We start from the raw sequence: 12,418 nt of genomic DNA, 5'->3' as shown, positions 1-12,418 counted from the left end.
TTTCAAAACTTAACAAGCTATCTATAAGATTTTTGCCCTCACATCTTCTACATGAAAACTTTTCTAGAACTTTTCTACTTTTATGCTTACTGCTTCTTCCAGTTTCCAGTCGGTGTGCCTGTTTGAACTCATTCCTTCTCTTCCTGGAGTGTATTTCCCCAGGTCATTTACAGCAAGCACAAGTATCATCCCACAACTTTTGTCTGGCTAAGGTGAGGTTCTTATTCATTCCCAGATGTGAGAGACCACTGTGTCTATTATATAAACAAGATCTAGGTAGAGTTTCTGATGGCAGCCCAAGTTCTAGTATTCTTGGTGATTAACCAACTGCTTTGTTTCTTTAATGATATGGTGATCTTTCTTGTTTGTATAGCCARCATATATACTGGCTGCATACTCTCATATTTTCCAGGATCTGCATGAGTCCAGGTAGTTATCACTGTACTGACCTGCAGTGAGAGGGGGTGATGCTAAATTTTAATCTCCTTAAACCAAAAGATGAGGATGGCCCTGGATGGGAATATGAATCAACTACTTGCATCTATTTCAAGCAGAAATTTCCCCCTTCTTCCCAGAAAAAAAATCCTTATGTAATGCAGTAAATCACAGAATCACAGAATCACAGAATCGCTGAGGTTGGAAGGGACCTCTGGAGATCATCTAGTCCAACCCCCCTGCTCAAGCAGGGTCACCTAGAGCACATTGCACAGGATTGCATCCAGGCGCGTTTTGAATATCTCCAGAGAAGGAGACTCCACCACCTCTCGGGGCAACCTGTTCCAGTGCTCTGTCACCCTCACAGTGAAAAAGTTTTTCCTCATGTTAAGATGGAASTGTCTGTGTTTCAGTTTGTGCCCATTGCCTCGCGTCCTGTCGCTCGGCACCACTGAAAAGAGTCTGGTCCCATCCTCTCAACACCCTCCCTTCAGATACTTGTACACATTAATAACATCTCYTCTCAGCCTTCTCTTCTCCAGGCTGAACAGGCCCAGCTCTCTCAGCCTTTCCTCATAAGAGAGATGCTCCAGTCCCCTAATCATCTTTGTGGCCCTTCGCTGGACTTGCTGCAGTAGTGCCACATCCCTCTTGTACTGGGGAGCCCAGAACTGGACGCAGTACTCCAGATGTGGCCTCACCAGGGCTGAGTAGAGGGGGAGAATCACCTCCCTCGACCTGCTGGCAACACTCTTCCTGATGCACCCCAGCATACCATTGGCCTTCTTGGCCACAAGGGCACCTTGCTGCCTCATGCTTAACTTGGTGTCCACCAGCACTCCCAGGTCCTTCTCTGCAGAGCTGCTTTCCAGCAGGTCAACCCCCAACCTGTACTGGTGCCGGGGGTTATTCCTCCCCAGGTGCAGGACCCTGCACTTCCCTTTGTTGAACTTCATGAGGTTCCTCTCTGCCCACCTCTCCAGCCTGTCCAAGTCTCTTTGAATGGCAGCACAGCCCTCTGGTGTATCGGCCACTCCTCCCAGTTTTGTATCATCAGCAAACTTGCTGAGGGTGCACTCTGTCCCTTCATCCAGGTCAYTGATGAAGAAGTTGAACAAGACTGGACCCAGTACTGACCCCTGGGGGACACCGCTAGCTACAGGCCTCCAACTAGACTCTGTGCCACTGATCACAACTCTCAAGCAACCACATATACAAAGACTGCTTCACAAGTATTTTTATAGAGTATTTTTCTCTAGTTATTTGAGATATCGCACACTTGATCAAATGATAACAGGAGGATTTTTATCTGAGACAAACCCTGATCCATGATCACTTCCTATGTCCAAACAAAGCTTAACCTAAATTTCAAAGAATTTCTGAAGTACAGAATATGATTTGTCTATAGCTAGTTCATATTAGGCATGACTCAGAACTCCACTCTTAACTTCTGCTAGTAATAGATCAGCTCAAAAACTTCTGTTAGTACTACAGTCCTCTACTAGAAATAGGARAGAAGTCATTCTACCAGAAGCTGGAAAACACTGAAAAATTGTCATCAAGTTTCCCCCACATGCTTTTTTCTCTTTAGAGATGTTAATTAAATTAATTTCAACACTTTGAAATTTGAAAATTATAGACAGCAAAATTTTATGATTACCATGTCAAAGATGAAGAGACTGGAAAGACTATTAAATATGGGATTTTTTTTTTATACCCCAATAAGAAATTCAGAAATTAAATCTCTGCCAAACACACATATTGGTCTGTCTATGAAAATAAAAGGGGTAATTACACTCAGAAATTGTGGCCTTCCATCCTTCCCCTACAGTCACCCCAATCCTAATTAAAGACCCCGGCCTTCGTGATGGTTCCATTGTTATTTTATATATTGAGTCACCAGGAGAGTTTATAAATTGGAACTTGTGGTCAGCCACTAGGGGCATTATGCTAATTCTGAGTCACAGCAAAGGCTGTATCCAACCTAAAAGGTGATTTCATCAACATTCTGCTTTACTAACTGCTTAAAAAAATCACAACCTCAAAGGTTATTTTACTCTAATTTCAAGCTAAGAATACTTCCTCTAGAACAGGAGGTTCCATTGGTCCCTTGGATGTTTGTTTATTTACTATTTCATGGCAACAGCTGCACAGAACAATGTCACAAATATACGAATGATATGAGCTGAACATGAAAATTCCTCAGACCACAGAAACCATCAGGTTCAAGCCTCTTTGAAAAATGAATGCACTACTTACAAAACCAGAAGTATCCTGCTGTGTTCAACCGACCAAGCTGTTCTCCACACTGTTACTTATATTGCTAAATCATCTTCTGCTTAGTTTCCACTGTTAAACATTAAACAGAATAGATAAAAATTAGAGACACACAAAAAAGGAGGAAACAGAGCAAATATTGATGAAACAAGGTTTCCAAGGTCACAGTTCAGCCAATGGAGCTAACAATCATGTGCCATTTGAATGGTAGCTGTGACTTTCTGTCTGTTGCCTCTGACCATGTGGAGGATCTTAGCACAAACACTGTGCAATCAGGACCCTACTGGAAATCAGGAGTATCTGGAACCACTGGAAACAGATGTTGACACTTGGTGTCAAAAGTCAGACTTTCTGTGCTGAGCTGAAGCACACAAACAGCTGACAGTCATACAACACAGAAGCTCGGCTCTCTTCCAAATTCCAGACCAGAGTCAAGTCTTCCTCCTGATCCTCAACCTGAATATGCACTCCAAGTTATTGCCTGTACCTTTTCAATCTGATAGTAATCCCATGCCACTGAGAGGATATATGGTAGCTATGCTTCCTTGATGGATTTCCTACTACATACCTTAGTAAAGAGGCTGACATGGGCCCCTCATGTGTCTGTTCTGTGTGCACCTGAGTTACTGCCACAGGTAGGTGGTGGGAACAGAAGTAGCAAGCTGTTCCTTACTCCCACACATGCAGTCATGCACACACTTACTTCTCCTTCTCTTGGCCCCTCTCCCTACAAACTAAAATTGTTAGTGAAAAAAAGTACTGCTTGTTCCTATTAACTTTTCCCAGTAGGAACAAAATGCTAGAGAATTATGCTGATCAAATTTATCCAGTTAGCAACCAAGAGCATAATTGAGTAGTGACATGACATCTGTTTCCCCAGTTGTGACCACTCTTTTGCTCCTATACTTGTCTACCCATATGAGTAATTTTGTCATTACAAACATAGATAAACAGAGAGAACATGGCTAAACCTTGTTTCGACATTCCGACTCTTTGTTTTTCTCTTTCCTTCTTTTTTCCTTTCCTTTGTAGTTGTTCCTTCCAATGCCAGCTGCAAAATGTCACAAAAACAGTACGGAGATTATTTTACGCATCAAATCTTAAGTGAGTGAAAGATTGTGGTGGTCAAGGACAAGCTGTGTTACAAAGCCTCTTGTTTTCTTTTTCATTTGCCAGGCCTTGTAATTACTGTTTTGTTTTTAACACCATTAAGCTACACTTTAACAAGGCATTTCCCTGACATTTCATTATAGTTGCAGCGATAAGGTGCTACGCCAACTTTTGTTCAAACTAAACCGATGAACACCTGCACATATGCCAGGTATACCATGCACTGCCATGAACCAGTTAGAGTCCCACCTTTTCACAGACCATAATTTTCAACCTAAAACCACACCATGACACTGCATTAACCAGATTCATACTGGTCATTCATTTAGTGACTAGATCCTGCTTCTCTATTAATTATTTTTAATAGGAATAAAAGTCCAGAATACCAAAATAACCAAATTCATGTGGTTTGTTACTTCTGATAATTAAGACCACACTCAACCAGTGACAAAGTCTACTTTACTCAAGTCTAAGTTACTGCTGCGTTGGTGGCTTGAACTGTACTTCATGGAGATCACTATTTATTCCACTCCCCAACTTATATTTGACTTCTTTATAAGAATTGACTTGTAGAGCGTTTCATGCATTTACCAACCTCTTGTGAACAACTTCCTGCCAGTTTCTGTTGTTTTGAGCAAATCATTCCAAACAGTCAGCAGGTTTAAAGACATCCTAATTAACTGATGGCTTGTATAAACGCTTACTGGACAACAACAGAATCACTCATCTTGTCCACTGTTTTTCTACACCTAAAGTCRGAAAATTACAGTTTTGGTGCCAATTTAGTAACAATAATAACTATTCTGGGATTATGGCTCACAGATATACAAGTTACTTTAAATATCAAAAACTCTTTATCCTGATGGATTTATTATATCATATTATTAGGCAATACAAAGATTTGTAAGTATGAAGTACTGAGACCACAAGTATATTGGCACAGCAGCAACATGAGGGAAATGAGTGCGGAGTTAGGAAGGAAAATGGACTTCCTCTCCCCCCCTCCCACGTAGTTTCTAGTTATATTAATAAATTTTGGGAAGGATCACACAGTAAGAGTGCAGGGAGAACTGTTAAGACTAAAGATCTATGTCTGTTTGGTGAACTATGCTTCTTCTAGCCTGGATGAGATATATGAAGAAAAAAGGCCTTATTCGCACTTGATGGCTAAACCATACTCTCAATATTTCCTCGAGACTCTCTCCACCGTGCTGCCAGGAAGGCAAAATTCCTTAGTTTAGAAAGAATATGAAACGGGGATGAAATACAGTCTGCATATAGTGATGAGAACACTCACTGGGAGAGAGAAGTTCTGCTCCCAGAGCTGCTCTTCGTTTGAATTACTGTCACTAATAACATGCACAAACTATGTAGGGAGCAGGGAGAAGAATTTATAAAACTGTTTTATACAGATGGCAATGACCAACACTAATAATCAATTTTCAGTTGCAAGAACAATTACAAGTTACCAGATAAGTGTAGCATGTGCCTTACATGTATGGTGTAACAACAAAAATGACTAAACCTCCTACTGCTGTTTCAGAAGAGTGGAGGTTGGCAGATATAGGACAGGACTTACAGCAGACCTGAGGCCTTCTGAAGAAGCAGCAGAAGAGTAGGCCGGATTGTCTAACATTAGAAAACTTTATTTAGCCCTCCAAGTGACTCCCAAAATCTTTCAGAGAGGACCTGTTTCTCACTATTTCTGTGTGTAACAGCTTGCACCATGGAGCTTCATTTCAGGCCTGAGTGTTTCTGTAACACGAATGTTAGTAACAAAACAGTCTTCTGAGATTTTTGTATGAGAATAACTTGCAAGAGAGGATTCTGTGTAAGAGTAGTAAACATACAGTTTCCTTTTTCAATCAAAAATAGCTGATGAAATAACCATGTTGTAATCTTACTGAATAAAGATCTCCAGGAACTTTTTCCATTGACCAGATAATGTTCAGTATTGAATGGCTTCAGGATGGGATGGACAGCCTTATAATTGAAGCAATGGGTGAAGAATTTGAGATCTATTGTCAGCTCTGTTGAGCAGCTCAGGTCTGAGTTTAGGAACATTACTAACACTCTCTTGGGCTTCAGTTTTCTCATCTGTAAGATAAAAATGACATGTTTACCTTGCTCTTTTATACAAGATGAAATATATTGTGAAAATACAAAGTTACTTTCAATGGTCTTGAGCCATTTAACTTCTTTATTAAATTTAATGAAGACAGGATTGATTTTTATCAGTTCGATACCATGGCCTCTCCCTTGGTGTCTGTGATGCACAGTTTGAAAAACTATGCTGTGTAGGATGCACCTATACACAGCTTCAAAGAGTGAAGTTGGAAAAGTTCCTCAGTTGCAAACTTCATAAGAAGTCCTCTAAACTTTACAAAAAGGGCCTTCTTTCCTGAGGTGCTTAATAATTGTTTTCAAGAGGTGCTAGCTACCTATATATGCRCCAGTGTGGCATGGGATGAGATCATCAATCACACATAAATTGCAAGTATTAACAATTTTCATGCATCACATGACACTGTCTGAACCAGCCCTTTTACCAGAACTTTTTCTTTCACAACTAAAAAATACAAATATATGTTGCCAGTACCTCCGATGTAAAAATCCTGTTTGAGGAAATAGCAATGGACATGATTGTCGTGTTTTTTCACCTTGCAGTTTGACCCAAAGACCCTGCCAGCTGGGATCATCTCATCTGAACCTATGCTTTTACTGCCAGTTCTGTGTAGGCATTGTGTATTTAAAATCATATTAGTTATCTGTGCTTAGGCACCTGAATCCCTCTCTGGCTGTTTAAACAAAGAAAGGAAGGACTGTCACCTTCATCTACAGCTATAAAGCAGAGGGAAAAGCTAAGTTTATACAAAATGAATCTGTGACTGAGCTGGGAAGGGAAGCAGAAACTCCCAAGCCCCAGCCCAGTGCTGTAACCACAGGCCCATCCTTCTTTCCTAATAATGTTCTTGCATTAAAGAAAGAAATTAATCAATTAATTATGGGTTTCAAACAGTAATATAGTACTTAAAATTGTAATAAACGTGTGTCTATACAACATGAAAATATAGTTAACWAGAACCATCCCAATGAGTAATTCAAGACTTTAGCAACCTGCATAAATTTGAAAGCCTTCATTAAAAAGTTTTTTTTTACCTTCCCATTTGGTCCACAGTTGGTTGCTTGTTGGGACCATCTCATCTGAACTGCTTCCTTTACCTCCTTTGTACTGCTGAGTGATGAGACAGAGTGCCTACATTCAAGCATGCAGCTGATCAAGTAAGGATAATCAAAGTGTTTTCAAATACTAATGATGACATTATTCCGTGACTCAGAAGCTCAGTTGCCCAAGCATACTATGGATTTTGACCAAAGCTCGAAGAAAGGACCCAGAAAGTGGTCTCGTAAGCCACAGAGGCAATTTCCATAATTACTCCCTGGATTCTTCTCCGTTCATACAGAACAGCTTCGCTGAAAATGTGGGTGCAAACATAGGAGTCCACCAAGTAACATGCATGGAAAGGAAGCAGGTTTTAATTTTATTTTGAATAGATACAATATGCATTAAGCTTTGTTCTGACCACTACTTTTAACTATATAGGGAGAATATTTAGGCCAACACTGAGTGGCTTTTAAAAATTCTACTCTAAATCTATACACAAACAAGTAAAAAAGAGCAATTTTTCCACATAATGAGCCATCACACAAGTACCTCAAATTAGTTAATTTAACAGAAATCAGTTTGAATTGTGACTATTTCAGTATAGATCAAAACTTCCCTACACTGAGCTAGCCAGTACCATGCCTGGTGTTGGCTCCTATATATTGGTATCTGTTCTGATATTTCTTTTCTCTGCCTTTCCTCACATCACCCACAGTCACATCCCCTCTCATGGGGATGGCCACTCTCATCCCCTCAGCACACCATGCCTCTACCCACCACCACCCTCTGTCAGCTTGGAGAGCAACAGCAATAGAGTCTGTTGAAGAGTCATGGGGGAAGGCATTCCCCTAAGGAGTCAAAGGAAGGGAATAATGAATAAAGCCAGACTCTAGCAAAAGCCAACCTCAGGGGACCAAGAAAAGCCAAGCAGGTTTTTATTTTCTTTGAGCTGATTTTCACAAAATACCTAAGTGTCTTCTTCCACAGAGCAGAACAGCAATACATATGGCACGCGGTCAGCAAGAACGGGTCCCAGCCATGGAGATGCCTACCGAGCATGTGACTCTGCAGAAAGGTTAATCGGGTCACAAGAACTTCTAGGTGACAATGTCCTGCTCTCAGGTTCATTGATCAACCAGTGAGAGTTGGGTTTTTTTTTTTCCCCCTGATGATGCAACACTCTTAAATTAATGCCTTTGGTAGAGCTTAGGTGGGTGGGGATTATGAAAACCAGTTTGAACTGGTCTCCAGCCTTTGTGAATGCTCCAGCTTTCCTACTAATGATGATTGAATTAATCTCTTAACAAACACGTTTGTTTTTCTAATTCGCCTCCACATTCTTAATTACTATAACTTCAAACCCAACACCCAAATATTACAGCACAGATGACATTTAACATCCCTTACTCTTCTAACATCTCTGAAATATTTAGATACAGCCTTCCTGAGGTATTCTGTGAAGCACAATGACTAGGATCTCCTCACCAGAAACAGAATCCTACAAGCCAGAACAAAGTCTAACAGGATTCACTGTCCCATCTTTGACTTAAAGGTGGTAAAATTTCACAGGCATGGTCTGAACACACTTCCCTTTATAGTTTACCATAAAACCAGTTATTTCTACTACTGGTCCATGGGCACTCAGTGCAGAGCCAAAGCTAACAAGTCCAGCAACATGTTGAGCTGGGGTTTCCACTCTTTACTTCATCTTTAATGTTAGCAGGCTTGTAAGTGAGCTGCAACTTTGGGTCTGGAAATTACTTACTTAATACAAACTACTTGACAAATGCTCATAAACTTTTTCTGTACCTGAGAGACTTTCCAAGATTATGCAAGTATACAAACAGATTCTTGGGTGTCTCTGTAGTACCTTACAATCCCTTTAACAATCCTTTCCCAGAAAAACTTGGAAGTTATCTGAGGGAGCAATTTCCATTTAAGAAAGGAGAGTCAGAGAAATCAAAACATTTTCACAGATGTATTGGCTTTGTCAGCATTTTCAAACAGAAATGATCAAAATATTTCACATTGACTTTTATTTTACAAGTGATAAAATTGATTTTTCTACCACTTTTCAATAACATGGAAGAAGAAAATTTCAAAATAATTTTCAGGGAAATTATTAAGATTGCAACTTTTTGTCCCAACTTTGGATACGTCAGTATCTTGGAACTTCTTTCCTCATATGCTTTGATTTGCATTTATTGACAGTGAATTTCCATTTTATCTGTCATTTTATCAGTTAGTCACTCAGTACAGTCACACAGTTCACTTTTTAAAACCTGTGAACAAGGTGGGATCATCAGCAAAATGTGTCACCTCACAATTCATTCCATTTCCACATGATTTCTGAATCCTCTGAGTAACATATGCCTGAGCTTATAGCTCATTAATCATGCAAGAGCCTTCCCTCTTAGCTTAATTTTTAAAAAATCCTTGGTAGAGGAATCTTTTTTCCTAAATTATGTATCATGTGTCAATCAAACTCCTACAATCTACTGATATATCAACTCTTTCAAAGAATTCTTCAACAAAGCCACATTAGCTTTTCCCTATTTTGTCATATTTATCCATGCGTCTACAAATCCTATAGTTTCCAAAATACAAAAGTTGAACTAACTGATCTGCAATTCACTACATGCTCACTGGTATCCCTTTTTTAAAAAACAGAAAAAGAAAAAAAACTTGTGTTGTATTTGTCACTTCTCATTACTCTAGTACAGAGACCAGTCTAAGTAACATATCACAGTGAAAAGTTTAACATTTTCCTTCTTGAGGTAAGAACTCTTATATGAACACTAAATGGTCCTGGCAACTTGTTATTACCTGGTCTTTCATTTTTTTCTAAAAACTCTTCTACAGTTACTTCAGCTTGAAATAATTCCTTAAGCTCAACCACTGCAAAGGAAGTACATGTGCAATGAACCGAGCTTTCCTGCTCTGGCTTTACCCATTTTCAGCACTCTTTTACACATTGAGCACCTATTCGTCCCTCAGGCTCTCTGCGGGCTTCTGATATCTTTGAGAAAGAATTTATTATTAGCTGCTATGACTTTTGTAAGTTGTTTCTCAAAGTCATCTTTGTCCTGTCTTACTACGGTTTTATACTTAACATTACGGTGGGGCTTTTCTCCTGATTTCATCAGTGCTTCAATTCATCAATTTTCTGAAGTTTTTCTTCCTACTTCTAGTAGCTTTCTTTACTTTGTGGTGTAAACTTGCCAGCTTTTTTTTTTTTTTCCTCCTGTTCCATTTTAGGTCCAGTTTTTTGGATTTTCCTTAGGAAAGCAATCTGCAAATAAATCTTCAGAGCCAAAGTGTTAAGATCTGGTTATGTCAGAACACTATTTGTGACCTAGCAAGACCCTGCAGTCCCTCTAGATCAATTAAATTTACAAAGCCCTGTAAGAACCATTAAGAAAAGTACCCTCTGTCAAAGTTTGTTGTGGAATGAACCAGTGATGTAGTCAAAGAGAAATGAAAGCAAACTGAATGTATTATCTATTTTAATTTGGGTAATAATAAGTTTATTCTCTGTCTTATTGCCTAATTTGAATACCACACAGATGAGTTTATCTACTGTTTCTTCTCTGTTGCATCATGGTGATTTTATCTGGAGATGGGTTCCACTACAAAAAGCTGATAACCTCTATGCGCTTCTCTTGTTTTCCTGTCATAACCTATTAGAAAAAGTATTATCTAGATGGTGGGTTGAATACTACTTAATATAAATGTAAGAAGCAACCAAATTTTGTTTATGAAATTAGACAGCTGAAGAAACAGGAACCACAGCTCAAAACACAAGACAGGGCTGGTAACATAGCTATTAGAGGGAGTCAAGAGAGAAGAGGATTGATGAGACACATGGAACTATACATTTGATACAGTAGAAAACAGTATGTTGTGTATAGCCTTTGAAATAAACATGACAGCATCAAAGAAATGCCGAAACTTCCCAATAATTTCTCCTCCTAACAGAAATAACCTACTGTGCTCTGAACAGAGATTTATGGCATAGGCCAAAGCAGGAGAGAGCAGAAGGCCATCTGAAGCTTATTACTGGCATTACCATGTTGATCTAGTATATACGAGCAGTATATGGATAATTGTTTGTTGACACTGATGAAAAACCTACTTGAATCACATATCTTAGTTATTAACTCCCAGTTATAGAAATAAAATAGCAGAATTAGAAACTTTTTAATGTCACGTTTATTAATTGTCAGTTTTCTACTGTAGTACATTTGTCTGCATATTTCAAGGCCAAAGACTGGTGTTAATGCTTAATACCCATTAACAGACTAACCCATTTTAGTCAGTAATTTACCCCTCCTGCAACCAGAGATCAGATACATACCATGAACATGAGCACAGAAATAAAATACTGATAGATGCTGTGAAACGAAAGGAGGCAAAAAAAAAAAGACAGGAAGGTAAACTTAAGAAAAAATAAATACGCATGTGCATTATGAATGTGACTTTTAGTACTGTGTATCCTAATAGTGAAGACAGATCCTATAATACTGTGACTATGCTAACCATGAAGCGGGTGAGAAATAGAGTACCAATGTTGTATTATTGGACAGTCTGGGAACAGAAGGGGTTATGGCAAGAGACATGGTAAATGTCAGAGATGGGGTATAAGGTGTTACAAGTAGGGTGCTTGATCCCACAAAAATACTGGATTGGTGCTTACTACTGCGAGTGGTCTCCCAGGGCCAGGTGGTAATGTACAGGCACTGGCACAAAGAGGAGACAGTTGATGTTCCCTGCTGCTTGGGGGCTTCTAGAAGCTGGTTCAGGTGCAGGCATAGGCTAAAAGTAACCCTCCGGCTGCTCTAAGCTGTGTATCTGATTCACAGAGGCCTGTTTCAGAGAGCTGAAGTGCAGAGATCTGATCTACCTCTTCTTTTCTTAGGCCCAATTCTGACATGTCTGCCCTGAAAAGCATTTGGAGTGTAAGCTCTTGCAGAAACAGCGGAGAGGCCAGTATGTATCTACAGGGAAAAAAATGCACCGTCTTTATGACCCCTTTGCAGCAGCCTAGATGGTGTGACAGCTGAAAGGYAAGGATATATCAGACTCACTGGACAACAATGCTACTATGCAAGGCAGTAAGCATTATGTATGTTAAGAACTAYGCTAGATTTGAACTTCATGTTGGTAGGAAAATGGGCACAAGTAGCACAGTGCCATAACTTGTCCCTGTTTGTCAGTCAATGCAAAGACAGGTGAGAAGACAGCCATGAGGGAAGAAACAGGCTTACAAAATCCTCTCCACCCACATGCTCCCCATCTTCCCTGCTAGAAGATGTATCTATGCCATCAGTATCACATAGGCCTATTTTGTCCCAGATTTAATGACAGTTTTGCCTGAATGCAACCTTCTTAAAAAAAAAAAAAAAAAAAAAAAAAAAAAAAAAAAAAAAA

This window comes from Apteryx rowi, unplaced genomic scaffold, assembly GCF_003343035.1.
Source record: "Apteryx rowi isolate R43461 unplaced genomic scaffold, aptRow1 scaffold_5, whole genome shotgun sequence".
Lineage (NCBI taxonomy): Eukaryota > Metazoa > Chordata > Aves > Apterygiformes > Apterygidae > Apteryx > Apteryx rowi.
This window is presented reverse-complemented; position numbering follows the sequence as displayed.